The following is a 21,804-nucleotide window of genomic DNA, read 5'->3' on the forward strand; positions in this document are numbered from 1 at the left end:
CTCAAACACACTCGCACACACACACAAGCACACACTGTTGCAACACGACAACTTTTCTATCACTCGCACTTAATTCATTTTGATTTCAGTGCAAAGTGGAAATTTATTTGCATAAATTAAAATACAGAGAAAAAAAGTTGGTGGGAGGGGGAAACCAAGTGGGGAAAATATAAGAAAATATATGTATGTATATGTGCTCTCCACATGCAACTATGAAAGACCCCTTCCCCCCCTTTGATCCGAAACCCCACATTATCTCTATATAGTATGTATATTCGTATTCATGACAAGTTGCCGGTCGGTCGGTCGGTCGGTCGGTCGGTCGCTTTGGGCCCGTTATGTTGCCAGTTGCCTGTTGCTGCCACACCAGATAGACAGAGACGGGTTGTGGCCAGAGGGAGACGGAGCATCGCTGTCTCGGGGCTGTTGCATAAATAGAAAATTTATTTATTGATTACGCCGTCTGAATTCCTATATAAACATTTTATAGCCCGCCGAGTGCTTTAAGCACCGAATTCTCTTTTGAAGAGCTTTCATTTTGAGTGCCAGTGATTTTTGACTTTAAAGGTGTCCATTATGTTTCATTAGGCGCAACAAAAAAGCACATAATAAATTATCCATTGAAAGACATATTATTTATTGTCCACAGATATATATTAAAGATTTATAGTTTGCCAATCAAATAGGTTTCTTGCAGTGCCAGTGCCAGCTTTTGTGCTCCACTTCGTGGCTTAGAAACCCCCAAAAAAATCGCCTTGTTTGATCAATGACATTGCAATCGCTCACTGCGAATTAGCCACTTCAGTTTGGACTTCCTCAAAGCTTCGGCCTTGAGCAATTCGAATAGGAAGCCACAATGCAGTGGTGGCAATAAAAAATAAGAGACGCTGTGAAAACGACACGGAAAACGATGAAGAGGAATTGCCAACGCAAACAGCATTTTGCACATTGTTAGCAAGCTGCAACAAAAACACAAAAAGAAAAAAACACATGGGGAGGCATGCAACTAATCATTAGAAGCTTGTTTTCCAATTTGTTGCTGCCTGAGCTGCTATTGTTGCCGGGTTTCAATGTCAATTTGAATTAATTAATAGAGAAACCGACATGAAAGAGGCAGACAAATGATTGAACGCACACACATCTCAGTGTCTCAGTGTCTCAGTATCTCAGTATCTTTGTATCTGTATCTGAACGAAACAAAAAAAGATGCAACGCAACCGAGCGTAACAAATCCGCAGAGACGGCGACGGTGGTAATGGAAATTATCATTCAACAAACGATATCAACAATAATAGGAGCCATAACAACAACATTATCGCCAGCATCAACACCACCAACAGTTTCAGTTGCATTTTTAATGATTTCCATAGAAGCGAAAATGGCAAAAGCTGAAATCGTTTGGGCATACATAAAGGCGTACACAGATGCAGATACATTCGAGATACAGATGCAGATACAACTTGCACATGCTGTCGACCACGCCTACTCTCGCCACCCACCGCTCCACCCCTCCCACCACCCAACTCCCACGTAAGCGGATTGCATGTGAACAATGTGTAAATAGTTTTAGCGGCGAGCAAAAAATATCATCATCATGTAAGAGATATCAATTTGTTAGCACCCGGCAGCAGATACAGATACAAGCAGCAGATGCAGCTACATTCAACATTCAACATCTCATTCCGTTCCATCCAAACAGTCCGCCTTTTGAGCAGTGTATATTACACTGTTTATCAGGCCATGTTCAGTCATGAAGTTTTGATTATGGCATTTTAATCAGACGGAAGAAAAGCTCGTGGAATGCATAGCCACTTGATAAACGCCATTTCAATGAGAGCTCAAATTATAGCAATTATCACGAGCATTTTTATTCTCGAGAGAAAATGTAATTGGGATCCATACGAGTTCAAATATTGTAGCTAATAAGATTATAATGAGTAGTTAGTAACATTTTACTAACAAATTAAGAACTTTGATTCAGTTTCCATAACATTTATATACAAATATCTAGTTTTATAATTTTCCAAGATATCTAATGCATTTCCTCTTTCTTTGCAGGTATGTTTTGATGGCACTACTAGTTGGCAGCATAGAACGGTAAATAGAACGAGAAAAGTCATTTTTAGTTGGGTGATCTAGCTATCAACTGGGCCTTTTATTCCAATGCTCGCTGCAAAACGAATCCAGGAACGTCGTTTCATTCTCATATTCAGGTATCCAGGTATCTAAGCAACAATAATTGCCAGTTGAGTCGAGTGGAATGGAGTGGAGCTGTAAGCTTCTTTTCCCCATGAGCAACTGCACGTTGCGCGTTGCCAGATGCAAGATGCAGGTTGCAACTGCTCGGAGTGGCAACAAAATGATTTACAAAAGATAACAGAAATTGCTCGCTGCTCGTATGTTGGCCTACAAAATTCGAGAGAAAAAGGAAAATAAGAAGAAAATAAAAATGATGGTTAATGTTTGTGGTTCCCGTTCCCGTTGCCCCTTTTTATTTTTATTTTTTCTTCTTTTCATTTTTCAGTTCGCAGCTAATGGTTCTGTGCATTGTTTTTGTGGTTGGCGAGTTGCAATAGCCCCACCTTCGTGCCTCCGATGCACTTTAAAATGATTTTCCAAAGCTTTGCCACAACAGCTCCCAAGAAAGCAGCTCAGAACCAAAAGCGAAGCGTTAAAAATTCAACTTGAAATTACTTGTGCTGCTTTTTTTTCACTTCATACTTGTTATTTGCTATTTTGCTATTTTTGCTATTTGATGATGCTCGTAAGTCTTGGCACATTACTTAGCCAAAGCCGGAGTGCGGAAAATGGCCAAAGAATTTCCCTCAAACGTGAGAATGGTGGCGAAATAATTGAGAACGATTTTTGTGGCATTTGTTTGGCCAAAAGGAAATTGATTTCCAATACTAGAAACAAAAGTTTTATTTATCTGGCAAACGGGAATGAAAGCATTTCGCCAAGTCCCCCAAACTTGTTGAATGAAGATGTATGTATGCTTGTGTCTGCGTTTGGCAACGATTTTTTTTGTTTTTGTTTTCGACCAATCCCCATTTCTTTTACAAGCCAAGTTGGCAGAGGTTAAACGCTGCGTTAGCCGGCAAACAACATGAAGCCTGATCATCAACATTAAAGCCAAGTGCCTGGCCCATGGCTCTTTACTTTTGGCCCCCTTTCTTGCCCCTTTGATAAATGCAGCTAACCTATATTTTAGCTCTCCGCATGGCTTAAATGGCGTTGTGAAAAACATTATTAACCGATTTTTATTGCATTCTACTTTGGCCGTGGCTGCGACTTCAGCTGTTCCAAAGGCATTTGGAGGCGGTTAACTGGCCATTAAGGGGCGTTCCTAATGTATCTCGATGCCAAGATGGAGAGACCTGCCTTCGGCCGAGGAGGAGGTCTCTGGTCTCTGGTTCTCTGGTTTCTAGTCTTTGGTCTTTACTATTCGGTCTTTGGCCAGGCAGCAACGCATCGAGCTCCATCTTCATTTCCAGCATCAGGTCCATGGAGTTGTGTGCCGTCGAGTTTGGGGTTTGGAAAAACATTTTAGTGCCATTTCAGCTGGCAGTTTTCGCTGCCGGCTACATGCGAATTTTCCTTGGCTTGGCATTTGGCCGCTTGTCTTTGGTGGGTTGAGCCCGACTCGTAAAATCATAAAACAAATTAATTGGTACTGCCGTGTGCAGAGTATGTGTTTTACCAAACAAACCAGCCAACTTACTAACCAACCAGCCTTTGTCCTTGCCATTTTCCTCGCTTTTCTGTTTTTTTTTTTTTTCCATGGTGCGGTTTCCGCTTAGCTAATTTGCAATGCAGTTTGCTCTTTTCGTTGTTTTGAGGTTCTGTCTATTTTGTTTCGTTGTTTTTTTTTTATTTATTTTTTTTGCTCGATTTTTAAGGCCACTTTTAAATGCAACTCGTCGATTGCTGAATCGGTTTTGTGTGTCGCACTTTTGGTTTCTGGTTTATTTAATGACTTTTCGCAATTGTTTTCGTGAGCGGATTTTCAAAATTGGTTTCACTGAGCACTTGGCTCCGGCTTTTAGTTCACTTTGGCTTTGGCTTTGCTTTGGTTTGGCTTTTTTTTTTCTCTGCTTTTGTGCTTTTTGCCTTTTTGCAGCTCAAGGTTAAGTGGCATTCGATTCGTTATTGCAAGAAATAAAAGCTGCTGCGCCCCTTACCGCTGCCATTTTATGGTACAATTTCATTGAGCGGCTAATAAGTGCCGCTGCCGATTGTTTATGAGCGTTAAATGTGGGTTGTGCGGCCCCGAAATGTCGAGCGCAGAATTGCCATGGCTCTGGCTCACGGGGCGTATGCGCAATGCGCTGCAGAGTGCGAGTCATTAGAAGTTGTCTGGCTGGCTCATTGGCTTCAGTATTGGGCCAATGATTGGCTAACCGAGCCCTGCATGTCACTTGATCGATGGTTACAAAGCCATAAGCCATCATTAGCCATGTGGCAATTTATATGCTGGCTTCACTTCGATCTTATGATCTCGAGATCCGTTGTTTGTCTTGCGAAAAGTTTACAGATTAATCGCACTCATTGATCAACATTGGAGTGGAGCGAATGCTGTAGATCTTCGTTGTAACTATAGATTGTTAAAATGATTGTGTAAAAAAGCATCTACCAAAAGCCATCAAATTTGTTATCTCCCGTTGACTTATCGTGATCTTTGCCGGCGGATAATCGCTCCCCATCTCCCATTGTTAATCAAAGTCTCCCCCACTCTGCAGCAAAAGCAATTTGCAGCCAACTGCACTTAACAGCACGGCAAAGAACTTATAAGTGTATCTATCGATAAAGTGATATTATAAGCAAAACAATCACTTTTGAAAAAAGGTAGTTTCTTCTAGACCAGATCTATTAAAATCTATTTATTTCGATGGTGATTAATGATAAGATCATTAATAATATTATTTTGTACCCTATATGAATAAATTAAAAGCATTTTGATTAGGAATACAATTCCTATCATTTGTCTTTTCAGGTTTAGTTTAACAACACTTTTGATTGATTAATTACTGCGCACATAAGTAGGGGTAATAAATGTCCATAGCGGCGACACAGTTAGTCACTTGATTTACTAAAGCTTCAAGAGGAAGGCATCCCAATTTCTCTCGGTGTATCAATTGCATTGCCAATGCTTTTGGCTTTGCCTGTGCCATTGGCATTGGCTTCACTTCGACATCCCATCTGAAGCCGGCTCTCGAGCAATTTACGCATTTCATTTGATTTCAGGCATTGCAACGTTGTCGTTGGCGTTGTTTCAGTTTCTGTTTCTGCAGTTGTTTGTGTTGCTTGTGTTGCTTGTGTTGCTTGTGCTGCTGTTGCCATTGTTGTTGACGGCGACCTTCCTTGTTACCAATGTGCCATGGCGAAATTAACGGCAATTAACTTGATTCGCTTTTGTTTCCACTTGTCCCTACCCCTGCCACCAATGGCAATGCATTTTTCTTGCTGTCTCCTTGCCATTTTTCCCTGTTTATTACCATGTTTTTTTTTTCTCCTTCCAACGCTCAGCAAGGCAACATGGGGCATGAGGTAATAATTTACGAAATTGACAAGTGAATCATTCAGAGGGGTTGGCGATGGCGACTAAGCAGAAAATTAACGAGTAATTAGAAGTTCCTCTGAAAGACAACAACAGCAGTCTCATCGGCATCATCTTTATTGTTTCAGTTAACTCGACATTTGCTGGGGGGCGTGAGTGGTTGAGGAAGTGTCGCTACTTAGTGTTTTTTTTTTGTTTTTTATTTCTTTGTTTTGCGAGGCATTGATTAATGAGCTGCGTGGCTTCGGCTGCCCGGTGGCATTGACTTTGATGTGGCAACGGTATGTGGATGTGTATAATGCAGCTCGATATCGCATATACACCTCTTACCACTTACCAGTTTGCATGTTTTTCGCGATCGACAAGCGACTGATTAGCCTCGAACACGCCGAGGATAGCAATACCATATTACCACAAATATGGCATCGAGCTTGTCGGCCATACGTCCACCATATCACGATGTGGCAACACACAATTGCCAATGGAGTGAACGCAACAAGGAAATGGGTATATACGAGTGTATACAATATTCTCAGATCAGTTCAGTCAGATCTTTGTTCTAATGGTGATCTTCGATCGATCTGAAGTTCACCTGCGGCCTGCAATTACCTCAATGATCAGCGTAGCTGATCCTAAACTCCGTTAGCTGATTCATAAAACGATGTTGGCCATTAGCTTATCTTTTTGCTTCTGGTATGGATCAAAATAATCATAGTTAGTGTAGTTACTTAGACTTAGGGTGTAAAACATGGTTAAGCCGATTAGGAAAATTTGTTCATGCTAAATTTAACTATATTCTTTTCATCCGAATTGTTATGCCAAGCAGGCTGAGTAGATTTTCGTACTCAGATAGTGATTTATTTACCAGTTATATCTGTTTGTTTACCAAGTCAACGTCCCCGCATCGCATCTCAAATCCATCACTTTTAAGTCGAGTCACTTAATAAATATTTAACAGAGTTAACCTTATTTGGGCACAGGCATTTAAACGCGAGTGCCACCACACAAATTGTTTGTGACTAATTTACACAAGGAAAGGTCATTGTTTCCACTTCAATTAGCCTTTTACTCGGCGGCTAAAAGAGAAGCGCCTGCATTTCGCCTGTTTTCGTTGTGGGTTTATTACCAAATTGGAGTGCGTTAATGTTTGTCTGGCCAAGTTGATGACTCGCCTTTCGGACAACTCGTACTCGAACTCAAACCCGAGCCGACACTCAGTGGAATCAGCTAAGTCGGCCGTCTTATGACAACAGAAAATCCAAAGAGTTGCAGCCGATTGCAGCGGCCAGTTGCATAAAATGCCAAATTGTCTGGGCCGGCAAAACAGCTAACAGCTAACAGCAAGCAGCTAACAACAAGCGACGTACGACGAATGGCCAAATTTGGAGCTGCCAAGTGGAAAATGCAATCGGAGTTTCGAGACAGCTGGTTTATGGCCGGCTTCAACCGGCCGGCTTGCTGACCAAAATTGGCCAACGAACAACTCGCGATCGGGGCTGCATGCAACAAAGTCACCTATCCTCGATTTAATTGCCACTAAAATGTCACAACGGGCAAATTAAACGGTTTTATTATGACGTTTGGCTAATTCAAAGCGAGCCAAACCAAAAGAAAAATCCCATGCAAGTGCAGGCAGTCAGCGAAGAGAAGAGTAGGGGTCATAAAATTGAATTTAATCCGGCTGAAAGTGGCTTTGCCTGTTGGCTCCTTCACCTTTTGGGCCACACCCACTTTGCCTGAGCCGTCTTACCGCTGGCCTTTTGTTTTTGGCTCGCATGTAATCCGCATTTCCCTGCACACTTGCAGTCGTGTTTATTTATTTGCCAACTCATTTAAGCAAATGACCAGGCCAAGACATCGGCCGTTCCGATCGCGATAAGTCCAAGCAGCCTTACGAATGGCATTCAACTCTTAATAAATTGATGTCCGATCTCCATGTGGGCCGATTGTTCCTGGACGCACACCGATCTGGCGGTCTTATTTTGATTTTTATACCCTAGTGGGGGGTAATGGAATTTTGGTAATCAGCTGGTACAAAAACAAGCCAATTACTCGGAAATGCATGAACGCATTTCTTTAATTTTATTTGTTAATTATTTCTAGCATGTCTGATTGTTTCTGCTGATTTTGCTAATAACAATTTTCATCATTTTAATTTGGAAGGGTATTTCCCAATTCGACCCTAAATTGGCCCTTCTCATAACACATAAATATGTTTCCTTGATTTTTTGGTAGCTCCTCCTTATCGGCTTGTCGTCTGCTTAAAGTGTTAAAACATTTTTTGCCCCGACTGCTGCAAAAGCGAAAAAATCGAAATGACTTGAGCAGCTACTTGAACGGCTTTTGTTCCCTTTTGTTTGAGTAAACGCCGCATTTGGGTTAATTTTTGTTTTGCTGCTCGTGTTGGCTTTTTATTTTCAGCGCATAATTAATTTAACATGCACTTTGAATAACCCGAATCCGGGCATCTTTCAAGTGCCACTCGAGTGAATCAATCTTGAGATTTCGGTACGCTCTCATCCGCTTGTTGAGACATTTTTAAGCGGCTGGAACTGAAAATCATTTTGGCCAAATTTGTCATCGAAAGCGAAGAGGGGTTTTCGTAATATTATTCAGTCAGGAGCTGGAAACGCAACTTTGCGAAGGCATCCATTAGCCGAGCTTCAAACTTAAAGTGCATTACAACCGACCAGCGGAAGGGCGGAAAATCATAATGCCGCCCTGTTGGCCAAATCGGCTTTCAAAGTTGTTAAGAAGCGCTATTTGGCTAAGTGATTCATGCGGCCGGTCGCAGGCCTTCATGGCTAATTAAATTGCTCAAAGTGAATCAAGAGAAGGTTAATGTGTGTGGGTGTCGGCATTCGAGGGGCAACATCAAACACATACCCCATATCTTTGTATCTTCGTAAGTATGTATCTGTGTGGCCACAAATGCAGCTGCATATTTGATCGTAATATGTAAATTTTGAATTCGGTTTGATAGCCGGCCGCCCACGCAGAATGCCGTAAATATGTGACACATTTAGATACATTTAATGTGTGTGAAAACGGAAAATCGAAAATGTGAAATGGAAAACTCATTCGAAAGTAGTTCAGGGCAACAAAGTTAGCTAATTACTCAATTAGAATTCCGTTTTGGCTATTCAAAAATGATTTGTTGTGTGTCGTTCGAAAAACCCGTCTCAAGACCAAACATTTGCCCCCCACCATTTCCCATTTCCCATTAGTTGTGGCACAATAAAATTGCTCGCTGGCAAAAAGTGAGGCAATTAAGCAAATTGGAAAATTGCATGCTCCCGACGAGCAAACCCCGTATTCCAAACACTTTTTATCCATTCCGTGTAAAATGTTGGTAAGTGTGGTGTTGCTTAATGCCAAGATATTCATCTACAAGGGCGCGAACATGGCAGATGTTCGGTTTGAATTAAAATAAAATACCCCCACTTGTTGCAAACTTAAGGCATATGATACTTAAATGTCATTTTCCCCAGCAGACACGAAAAAGTGTGCGGAATAAACTATTAAATTAATCAGACGTTGCAAGTATGCAAAGCTGGATTTTTGTCTTTTTCATTTTTTTTTTTTTTACTCTGCGGCTTGCATAAAGTTTGCTGCATAATTTATGTGGCAAGCAGGCAAAACGGTAAACGAAAAAGTAAAACTGCCGCGCCTGCGCGGTTTTCGCTTTTCGGGTTTTCAAGCTTTTTTTCTGAACTGGATTTGGAGTTTGGAGTTCGGCGATCGGAGTTCTGGGAGTGGCGCCCATTTGGCCCGACTTTGGGTCTCCCGGGTGTCGCTGAGGCCAAGCGTATCGTTTTGTAAACAATTTTCAGTTTTTGTTCATTTCATTATTCATTTTTTCGTTGCTCGGTATACATTTTACATTTCTGTGCGGCTTAAAGACCCCAAATGCTGACAGCCAAATAGATGGCTTAGGCGAGACCTTGTCCCGCTCACTCGATTCTCAAGATACGCTATATATTGTACATAGATATGTACATCTAGGCACTCGACGCGAACATTACATAATTGTGGCCCTGGCTGCTTGATTGAATCGGAATTGGAATTGGTATTGGAATTGGAATTGGAATTGGAATTGGAATGGCATAGAATGGAGCGCAAGTCAAGAGTTCAGAAATATCGTTTATTAGTTGCGAGTTCTACAATTGTTACCCAATTTGTAATTTGAACTTCACAGTCGAATGCCTTAACTGTATCTTTCTGTCTCTATGTCGCTGTATCTTTGTATCTTTGTCTGTGTCGCCTGCCCTTCGGCGCTCTTCTCTAATTGAATCCAAAGTTTTTCCATTAACCCCCACCCGTAACCCTCCGCCCCCTCGGCCACCCAAAACGGTGAGATGTAAAACAAAACGCCAAACTGTCGGTGGAAAGGAGAAGAATTTCTCTAGACTTTTCCGATGCGTGAGTTGCATAAACAAGGGCCCGCTGTTATTGTTATTTATTTTCCCATTTCTTATTTCCTCTTCTTTTTTATTGTGCCGTGGCTGGCTGATTGCCCCAACTGCTTGAACCTGCCTCGCAGTTAGTTGCTTAACGCTTCGACAGTTTTCCTCCTGCCAAGTTGACCCCATTCCCAAAAAAAAAAAAAAACCCCCAGATGATTGGGGGCAAGCAAATTAGTGTAGTAGACCTGTAGCTAATGACTTATAAATATGAGTCTTGGATTTCCCGAAACCAATTAGCGCGACTTACAAGTGTCAAGTTGTCCAGCATTTCCCTCTTCTCTTCTCTTTTTTTTTTTTTTTTTTCTTTCTAAAACTGTCACACTCAGGGTGGCGAAGTGGGCGTGGCTCTGCCACATATTTCCCCAATCTCACCCCCCACTTACGTTCCGCTATCGAAGTGCAAAGATCAAATAGTAAAGCGACCGCTGGCGAAACAGCAGCCCGAGTTGACTGTCAACCGGCGTAATTAATTGCCGGCTACAACAAGTTGACTTGGACCGCGACTGCGATGCAGCCAGCCGGCTCTTAACTCTTTGCCACCGACGGTAGGTCCAAAAGTCGGACACTTTATGCGGCAGATGTGCTCGTAAAGATTTCCTCATTGTTGAACGTGTGCATAAAAAGCACTCAAGAAATTTTCACCTAAGCGGTGGGGGGAAATGGGGGGTTAAGGAAATGAATGAATCTCTGCGAAATGTCTGCCACTCCACATTGGGCATTTACTTTCAAAAATATAATTTTATGCATTCTTAGCTTGCCTCTTCGTGGTTTTCTGGTTTAAAACAACCAATAGATACGTTAGTTTTAAGAAAATGTTCTAAGCTGCTTAAGAGAGCCTCATTACTGGTAGATATAACAAAATCAGATTGAAATAGTGAAATGGGAACGCTGGCGATCGGAGGCAATCCATTTGAAGTTATCGCTATCCGCGAGGGCGATTGTCAACTGCGCATTTAGATTCGCTAGCGATGCATCTGCATCTGTATCTGCAATCGAATGCCCGTGGACGATTAGAGAACCGAGTAACGACAATGAGCAATTAAGTCGCATATAATGAGCTAATTAGAAATAAAACTCGAAAGACACGAACAATTGTCTGTGATTCTGCGCATTTTACAAAAAATACAAAAAAAATAAAATAAATCAACAAAAGTGTAAAAAGATTGCCGGCGATTTGCTGCGACTTCAAGAGCACGCAGGTGTGCGAAAAATGCAAAAATTGAGATTAATGTCAGGCTGCAAGATCGAGGGATTTTCGCTAAATGTGGGACGTGCCAAAGTCGCGATTTGCGAATGACACGTGTGCCGATGATATGGCGACTATATAGCATAACAAAGACCCCAAGAAAGGGGAACGCAAGTGAATGCGTTCCGCTAAATGGCAGATACTACAGCTGTAGTGATAGCCCTCTGGCTAATCGGGCCAAAAGCCCAATGTACATATGTGTATTCACTTCTTTCAGCACTTTCAATGCAGCAAGCACGTGAGCAGCGATAGCCAAACCAAACTGCCAGCGGAAGTCGGGCCTGTTTTCGGCCTTTGTTGTTGGCTTGCACTGAATGGTTTTTGTTTTTGTTTTTGTTTTTTTTTTTTTTGAGATAAGAGCGGGCCAAAAATATTACGAAACACTCGACTCAACTCGACGCGCCGACTGATAAGCGCTTCAGTTGTTCACTTTGCTAACAGTTGTTGGCCATCACTGCCAATTGAGCAAAACTTTCTGCTGGCCAGATATGCAGGTGCAAAATGATGCAATTCGACTGTTGCAAAACGAATGTCACTGATAGTTACTGAATGGGTATTTGAATTGCCTTCCTTATTAATAGCGCATCAAAAGTGCAATATTTCGGTGTATTCCACTCCCCCTTACTACATTTGGGTTGTGTGCAACGCCTAATTAATTTCATATTTTACCAAATATAAAAACACATTTAATTTCAAATTTCCATAAACAAAAGGCATTAAAGATAGAGCGGTTTGACTCCACAATCGATGTCGCGACCAAAGCGTGAAATTTAAATAAATGCACTTGAGGCCATCTCAAGCAGCCTTTTTCGCCTTCGATGTGCCGACGAGTCGGGCAAATGACCCCATTAACATTTCCACGCGTTGGAAAAGCGGGGGGGAAAACCTGCCGGGGGAAGAGCAAGGGGCAAGAACCAACGCAGCACACAGAACCAAGAACTCCGCGAGGGAAACTCTCTTGGGTGCATTCGACATTCTACCACGTGACTATTTTTAGGTACTCGAGTATCTTTCACCATTTCATTTCGGCGACTTCAACGAGTTTGAATAAATTAACAGGCTCGTTCTCAAGTATTCGTGTGTATTGGAGTATCCGAGTATTCGCCTTTAATTACAAGCAGTTGTCTCGAAATGAAGTGGCTATCCGGCTGTGAGAGGCCCTCTAATTAGGCCGCTTGAACCTGTGTTAAAATATATTTATGCCCCAGCAAAAGACAAAGATAAAAGCCCAGTAAATATGTAGGTATGCAAGAGTGGACAGAAGAAAGAGGAGAGGATCGTAATCATTGACTGCGGTCAGAATGTTTGAGAATTCCGGGGAAAAAAGGTGTTGAGCGGCTGGGGAAATGCGCCGAAACCTGGCCGCAGATACTTGTGTGTATCTATCTATGTTGAGACAAGAGTTTGGTTAAATATTTTTGACCGGGTCAAAGGTCAACGATACATTTACGACGAAAATCTATGTGACTACATCTTAAATTATTATAAGAATATTTTTGGATGTCGGCACTAACAAAGAATATTTCAACTTGACTTTCTACTGATCGAAGTCATAAATCTCCACTGGTGTTTCGCTCCACTTGGTAGTTATTTATATCTGCATTTTGCTCAATTGTCAAGGCGTATCTGCATGATAAATAGCGGAAGGCAGATACATGTTCATACCAACGCTAACAGTTTGTGCAAATAAACAGCCGCAAAATCCACCTCCGTTTCGACCACAAAAACCTACACAAACACACACCTTTAGGTACTTGTTGGCCATGTTTGCCTGTATTTACTCGCGCCCAAGGTAAATATTTCCGCATTTGAAATGCGAATGAAGCCATTGATTTCTGGGCATTTAGTAATGCTCGTTAGTTTTGACAACTCAACTGCAGTGTTTTTCGTATCTTTATCCGGTCATTTTCATTCGAGAATGCATCTCGAATTAAAACTTGCATTCGGATTCATTCACCTGTGGAAACTTTTCGTTTCTCCAACTTCTCTGTTAGTTTTTGCCAGTTGGGAATGGTTGTTGGCTTTTGTTGTTTATGGCTTATTGGCTACCGTTTTGGCCATTGTTGTTGTACGGTGTGTGTAAGTTTGTTGCATTACTTTCACTTTTTTCGCACGGCAACAAAAGCCGGCGATTTCTTCTCCCACTTCTTGGCTGAAAGTGGGAGCAACTTGGCTTTTATGCAACAACTTAAACAATCCAACTGCTTTATGGCGGCAATTGTTGCCAGTTCGTGGGGCCGACTTGCGATTTGTGGCTTACAGGTGTTTACCGGCAACATCAGCAACAAAAATAGCCGGCAACAGCTGTTGCGAAAAATAAATAAAATTGTAAAAAATCAACTCTCGGGCAAAGTTACAATCACCGGGGTTCCTGCTGTTGCCATTTAAATGCAACATTATGTTGCCACTTTTTATTGAACAGTTAAACACAGCGTTTTAACCCACTTATTTTCTGCTCTCTTTCGTTGCAGGTGCGTATTGCCAAAGTGTTCGATGATTTGGTAAACCCTTAGATACTTAGTGAGTTTGATTCCCCATCTGGCGTGTGGTAAGTGAAGCACTTCCTTATTGTTTCATGTGGCATCGACTGCCATTTGATTGGCTTTGGGATCGGATTTTAATTATGTAGTTGGTCGGTAAGTTTCTTTGGTACGACGCAGGGCGATTCCTTAATTAAACTTTAGTTTGCACGAGCCCGGCTTTAAGCTATTTCCAACAAGTGCCAGTGGTGCCAGTCGCCAGTGGCAGTTGCCCCATGCCACATGCCGCATGCCACACGGCATATCATGGCAAATGGGCAACAATTTGAAAAGTTTTCAAAGCCGCCGATGCTGCCTCCTTCGCATCTTGGCAATTCTCAAAGAGTGCAAATACTTCGACAAGGCATGAGAGATAACAACGAATGCCAATCATTGTTTGCGTAGCTCATCAGCAGCTGTTTGCTGGCTGCACAGGCGCAGATACGGCGCATCCATGAGATACTTTTTTTTCACTTAGCCTTAGCCTTTTTTGTTTTACTCTGTTGGCCCTCGCCGGCACTTAGCCTTAGATGCATAAACACATATAGCCACTCGAAAGTGTTAAATCGGTGTGAAGTCCGAGCTTCAGTTGAGATATAGCAACATTTGTTGGAAGAAGAAGGCAGGGGTTTAAGCAGGAATAGAGCTGTTTTGCCGCCTCACATATCTGCTTATCTGCGGGCCGGCTTTATTTATTTTCTGATGCAAAAACTTGATTATGATTTCCTGGCCTAGAGTTATTTCTGATCAAGTTGTGCCAGCATGAAGGTCGTAAAAATGTTGGGCTTTTAAGTTTGAAATCAAGAATTTTAGAAATTAGCAAGACATTTTTAAGATTTTTTAACAACTACTTAGGCTAATTTAATGAAAGTAGCTTTAGAAACTATGCTGCTCTGGGATTTTGTTTTCTTGTCTAAAACTATATATGGAAATAATCTAAACTTATAGAGAACACTCTGCGGCTAGCCAACAATTATGCAATTTGCTACTTTAATGAAGCTGTTTAAATGTATAAATAGCACTGCTTTTATAACTTTGGCACATTTGGCGCATAAAACGACTGTTTCTTCAAATCCTCCACTGAGTCTAAGGTCTTTTGTAGTTTTGATTTTTGCTCATTTTATATTTTGCATTTGGTTTTGCGTTTTATGCTAATACCGAGACGTGCAAAAATTCGCACTTTCCAACTCGTTTGGCATGCCAAAATTCCCAATCCCCATTCCGAAAAGGCAAACATTTTGCATTGTGGCTTGGGTAGTTTGCGAATTTTATAAGTTTTTTTTTTTTTTTGTTAGTTTCTTGCCACTGGCGAACGGAATGGCCCAAATATCAATTAAGGCCAGCTGCCGCCGTACGGCCATGTTTTCACTTTCCGTTTGGCAAGTGGGTCACAGAGCATCGAGAAGAGGAATGCCGGGAAAATCTTCTCAGCATATGTGTACGTACTGTATGCCTGACCCACTTGCCGCTTGGTTGACCAAAATCATATAAACCATAAATTTGCGGCATCTAATCGCATGGCAAACAAGTTAATTTGCAACTCCGCCGGCATCCAACTGGGACAGGCCACACCTGCAAAAGTGCAACGTGCAGCATGGCTATACTCGCTATTTGAATATGCAACATGACTCACTTTTCAGATCCCGCGCACAGCTGCGTAAGTTTCCGGGTTAATGCTAATGCTAATTCAGTGCCAGGCCAGGCCGAGCCGCGTCGAGCCCCATTGTTCCCATTGTTCTGGCCAGAGATGCAATTGCCCGGCTGGAGATAGCGGATGCAGGCGAAATGTCAAAAGTGAAGCCACATAATTATTATATGCTGGCTTTTCCATTCCATACCATTCCACTCCACTCCACTCCACTCCACTCCACTCCATCCAACCATCTATCTATCTATCTATCTATTTATCCATATGAGTTGGCCAAGACTTCGGACCGCCTTGGCACAGTTCTCGTTACGTTCTCCTACTCGCTGAAACTCAAACTCGGAAACATAATTGCATAGCCCCATGAGTTTTGGCCCACATTGCGACTCATTACTCCACCAAACTGGTGTTGTCTGTGGTGGCAAGGAAAGCGCACTCTCGTACCAACACGATAATGACACACGATTTTTGTCATGTCCCTATGCATTTTGGGCTTATCAAATGTCCAATTTGGAAATCATTAACTTTTATGACTACATATTCCATTGAAAGCAGCCCGGCAAACAAATAGTCGCGTGCAAATAAAGTAGAATAGGGGCAATATATGGCATTCAGTTTGCTAATCGTTGCCGCAGGATAATGCAACTGGATCCCGAAAGCATCGCCGCTGCTTCTAATTCACAATTTCCTGCCGCGTAATTGTGTCTTTTTTAAAGCACAAAAAAAAAACGAGCTGCGTGTTGGCAGCGAATAAAAAGACCGCAGTTATAGTTAACGGCATCTAATAGATACTTTGCCACCTTGGCATTAACAAATGCAAAGTGTGTGAGTGTATCTATGTGATGGTGGAAAGCGAGCAGTCATAAAGCAGGAGAAAATTGAAAAATCAAGAACAGGCGATAGTTGTTCCAAGTGGAAGATTGAATTGGAAAAGCGGAGCAGAGTGCTGCAGGCACAGCGTTGCTCATACGCCCCGTGGCCGCAGATGACAACGAGGCGTATGAGTTGCAGCCCTATGCTCATTATCTTCAAGATACCTTCATTCATCTCTCAGTGTGCACTTTCACCGGAGTGTGCCCCACTGGGAAATTAATTAACCAAATATATTATGAGCCATGGGTCAAACACACAAAGCGCATCTAGCTGGCAGACCGCTTATATTGGCCATCAATTTGAGTTCGGCCAATCGCTTAATTAAAATCTTTATTTGCTATCAGCCTACCACTACAAGTCGAGATTTTTCCAAAGAGCCCGAGGCGCGATTTCAATCCATTGTGAAACTCAAACTCCAAAAGCGTAAAGCAAGCCGAATGGGAAGCCACCCGCAAATCTTTCACCTGCAACAACTTCGTCTAGCCACGCCCAGCCAGCCCACCGCCCCCTTGATCACCTCCACCTGTATGGTAAATTACCTGGGCTACAAATTGAGCGCAAACGCATAATTAATTCCGCAGTGCCAGCGATGGTGGAGGAAAAATGGGAAAAAATTAAGTTAATGTTTGGAAATCAGCAGGTAGCCGGCAAATAGACACATACACACACACTCACAAACAATCGCAGCGCAGACATAACGGTAGTTTTGGTGTGGGGTTTTGGGGCGCAGCGGCAGTGGTAACAATACAGAAGCAACCGGCATTTTGTGCGGCATGCCCCGAGCACCAGCTACCACATTCGATTTTCAAGCGCCACAACAACTGACGAACATCAATCTGCCACTTGAAATGGTATTTTTTGTAAAGACTTTTGAACGCCAGCGATTAGTTACAGAGATAGAAAATATGGGGTATACGAATGTAAGTTTGAAAAAAATGGCGTATTCGAGTGAGAATGTAAGTGTGTCATGTCTGAAAAGGTGCAAGACTAGAAAACTTTAGCTGGATCTAGTTTATACAGAAAACTTTTATAATAGAGGACATAATGCTGAGATTATTTTCGAGTAGATTATCCACTTTGGAGCGATTGACAAGTCAATCGTGTAGCCTCCAGTTGCTATCGCGTACTCCATCATTCGACGACCATCAGCATCCACTTTGGCAATTAACTGTTAATGCGAATGCGTCTATGGCCCAAAGATACGCTCTTCTGACCAAAAAGTGCGAACAACGCCATCGATTCAACTTGCAAACGAGTGGAATTCGTATTCGAATTTGAATTTGAATTTAAGCCCCAATTTGATGGAGTCAATGCCGTTGGCGTTTTTCTCGCTGAAAGTTTCTCGCACCTGCGCAACTTACTTGGATGACTTGCCAGCTTGTCTGCTCACCTGGCGGCTTCACCTGCCCCGCCTCTCTTCTTCTTCTTCTCCTCTTGTTTTTTTTTTTTTTTTTTTTTCTATTTGCAACTCCAAATGCTCGAGCGACTTGCGTTTCATAATACCCATGAAAGCCGAGACGTTGCTGCCTTGGTTTTTGTTTCACTTTTTCGGTTTTTTACTTTCACCCGCCAGTTGTTGTTGGCTTATTAAAGCAGACACTCCACACAAAGTCTGGTTCCGTCGAGTGCTCGACGATCAAGAAATCAAATTCAATTTCATTGTTGCAGCGCCACAATAATCGCAGCCACCCCTTCAAAAAAATAGTATCAAATACAAACGGGTGCTTTCTAAAATGGTAAAACAAATTCGATTCGCTTTGATTGAAATTGTGAAGCATTTAAAATTGTTTCGGGTCACAATTATACAAATTCTCCTCCGATTTTCCCGCCTGGTTTTTCCACTATTTCGATGCACTTTCGTTTTCCGCTTCTATCCTCGGCAATTACGCCGCAATTACAGTTATGTTTATGTTTCGGATTTTCAGCTGTCTCGCCAACTAAAAAAAAAAATACAAAAAACTGAAAACTAAATCTACAATTGCCAGCGAAATTAACCGTTAGCCACGTTACGTACGTGCTGCTTAGAAACTCAAAAAAATTGGAAAAATGGTGGTGATTTCGAAGTGTTTTTCCTTTTGGGAAAGCGTCTGCTGGCTTAGAAAACGAATTATGCAGCAATAACTTAATTGAGATTTCATTGCGCCGCACGTACAGATTTTGGTCATGTGTCAATTCCCGCACCTCTTGTTTGCATAATGTTCACAGTGTTCAACTTGAACTGAGCCCCAAAATCAGCGGGTGGCACCATAACTACTACCACCCACCGATTGGCGATATGAGATTTTAGATAGGTGTTCAATGCTTTCTGCACCGGAAAAAACTGCAGGGGGTTTGTAATGCATTGAAATTTGCTCATAAAAAGTAAGAGATTTAAAAGAAACTGTTTCAACTGTTTAAAGAAGAAGCGCATCTTTGTTCACTTAATTTTTTATTATTAGTTAATTAGTTTTAAGATGACAGTTTTGTTAAGTGCCTGCAGTTTGCATCATAATTTAAACCTGACCAGAGCCACCATCATTACGAAAGCGAAGCAAATTGAAAATATTCGAAGATATAGGATTTTCATTTGGCTTAAAAAAACAGTGATTGGGGTTACATAATGATGACCCACATAGCACGCCGACTGCCAATGGAAAATGGAAGTATCTTTAATGACTTTTTCTGGATGCGGCTGCGCTTGATTATTTTCCCTACAACTTCGTTCGCATCTGTGATCTAATAAAGCATAACCAAGTCAAGGCTCCCCGGCCATTCTCCATTCTCTATTCGGCGGCCATTAGACAGCTCAAACTGTTTCGCATTATGCTCGAAATGGGTTAAGTGGCTTTCAATTTAGACACAGCGAGCTGAAAAAAAAAATGCGAACAATATTCAATTCCATTTGCCCTGACTTGTTGATTGGCAAATGCGGGGGGAGGTGGTACTCGAGATATTCGGGTGTTTCTACCACGCCCTTTGTGAAAACAAAAACGCTTCCGGCAGTCAATATATACATACATATACTTGTTAAAACCATCGATATTGAGTCACACACATGCTCAAATGCAGTGCGCTATCCAAAGACAATTTGTCATTCAATTACAATTTCAGCCGGCTGTTTTTCATTCCATTCCATTGCGATTTTCATTTTCATTTCAATTCAAGTTGAAGCGCAATTGCAGAAGTTGCATGATCGGAAGACATGACGGCTTACGTAAATTCTGATACTTTTCGAAGGTAAATAAAAACAAATAAAAACAACGCCAGTCGGAAGGCGAATGTTACGTTTTCGAAACGCCTCAAATGACAATGGCTGAATTTATTATCGTTCAGCGATCCGCAGCTGACTCAGCCAGCCAGTCAGTCAGTCGATGGTCGATTCTCGATCGATTTGCTCTATAGCCAATATGCCCACGATTTAGGCGGGTGTTGCACTCACCATATGCCCCCAATATATCCACAATTTGGCGGCGAGTGTCAGAAATGCCAGGCGTTAAGCGGCTTTTTGTGCCCCAATGCAACAATGAGCGCTGCCTAATCCGCAGACAATTAACCCAAATTGCGCTGCTCAAGTCGACTTGGCACGTGGGCAAACTCTCGCATATTCTTGCGAAAATTGCAGCAGCCGGGTTTACACTGTAAATAAAATTACTATTCTAAGTGCAGCAGGAGCTCATATAATTACAATTAATTGGACTTAAGATCTTTAAGCAACTACAACTCTTTAACAATATGTTATTAACTGCATTGCGAATGAGTTGTAGCATCTGGCTAGCACTTTCATATGCAATATTTATTTTTATTTCTTTATATATTATATTGCCATTTTAAAGTAAATCTCATGAAATTACTTTCCAGTGCAAAGGGGGATAATTGCACAAGACGACGTCGTCATTGGCGGCAGCTGGCAACAGACGACGTTCGGTCGACTGGCATTTGAAAGTCTTTGACTTGCTGCAGTTAGCTCAAACAAAATAAAAACTGCCTCGGCCCAAGGTAATGGGCAATTAGCTGCAGCAACCTTCTGGGCCAAAAACCAACAGCCAACATGGGCTAGTCAAACAAATGAGGCAAGCGGACAGCAAACTCCGGACCTGGGCCTGTCGGGGATACGGCAATTTGCTGGCCAGTCGTACGTACAGACACAGATGCAGATACAGATACAGATAGCCTTTAATTGGGTTTAACTGGCTGTCAATGGCGGTAGCCATCCGGCGGGGGGTGCCACAACGCCGCACAGGGGGTGCACTTGGACATTAACGCTGCCAGGGGATGCACGATGATCGGGGCAATGAGCGATCAAAGTTATGGGTCAGAGATGGTTTTGCGACAGGGGTGCTTCGATGGAAACTCATAAATTATGCTACATTGGGTTTCTGTGCCATTGTCCTAGCTGTGAATGGTTTCAATTGGTAATATACCCAGTTAATATAACTTTATGGTTTCGGCGAATAGATATCACTTTTAGTGGCAACAAATTATAAAATTTCTTTTTATGCAAATATTTGTGTAAATATACCGCAATCGATAGCCCATAATTAGGCCCACTTCCGACACATTCTCGACTCCGAATCGAATTTCGAATCACGGCTCGATCGGTTTGCCAAAAAAAAAAAAAAAAAAAAAAAAACTGAGCTCATTTCGACTCATTTCGCCACCGAAGGCGAACGGAGAATATTTACGACTATCTGATGAATTCGCATGCGTCTCAGGTTTACGGCACGCGATCACGCATTTCCAAGTGATCGGCTGCGAGGATCGCAGGGGGAAGCTCCACACGCTTGTCTGATAAACACATAATGAGGCTGATCGGTGGTGGGAAGGAGTGAAGTGACATATTTCGGTGCATGCGCGCAGGCACTACGAAAAGTATCTGACGGATACACGTACTGCATCGTTCGATCTTTGTTGGCCCAGCGTAATTCACCAGCCGCAGCCCATATCCCGCCCCTGTGGCGTGGTCATCCTTATCTGCAGCGCTTATCAGTGCAACTACATACTTACAAACATATGACTCTGTCTGTGGAATCGTAATCATCGTACCCCTACCCCTATAACCTAACCCAAAATTGTATTCCCAGGCTGCGGGCGTGGTTTTGCCCATATTCGTTGTGTTTTCGCGGCGAGGTAGCCAGCCCAAAGGGTGTCCCAGATAGCCGGCTATCTTCCATCGGCTATCGGCTCGCGGTTCGGTCAGCATAATCGTAGTCTGACCGTACAGAACCGCATTTCACTCTCTGACCAAATATTTTGGTTTCGCGTAAAATTTAAATTGAGGTCTCGCTCGGTTTCGTCAAGACCGCTGCTTAATCTCCGTCTTGAGGCGAATGACAAACAAGTTTCCACTTTCACTTGAGCACGGATGGCACGGCAGAAGACCCGATAACCCAGAACTGGTTGTGGGAAAGATATACATATAATTGTTTTTGAGGGTTCCGTCCGTCGGCCAGACCGTCGAGCAAACATATTGTTCCGTGGAATTTTTGCCAAAGCTTTTCCCTGATAAGGAACCAGACCTT

At 42.4% G+C, this 21,804-nt stretch overlaps 2 protein-coding genes across 6 annotated transcripts in view; both read left to right on the forward strand.

Annotated features, from left to right (window-relative positions):
* Glut4EF (Glucose transporter 4 enhancer factor) overlaps nt 1-21,804 on the forward strand; it is a 120,684-nt gene that overhangs the window by 31,323 nt on the left and 67,557 nt on the right. The gene's annotated exons all lie outside the window — the stretch shown is intronic.
* The window catches only part of CG46467 (uncharacterized protein), a 114,196-nt gene that overhangs the window by 31,323 nt on the left and 61,069 nt on the right, over nt 1-21,804 (forward strand). The gene's annotated exons all lie outside the window — the stretch shown is intronic.

The sequence above is a fragment of the Drosophila melanogaster genome, chromosome 3R (assembly GCF_000001215.4).
Source record: "Drosophila melanogaster chromosome 3R".
Taxonomy (NCBI): domain Eukaryota; kingdom Metazoa; phylum Arthropoda; class Insecta; order Diptera; family Drosophilidae; genus Drosophila; species Drosophila melanogaster.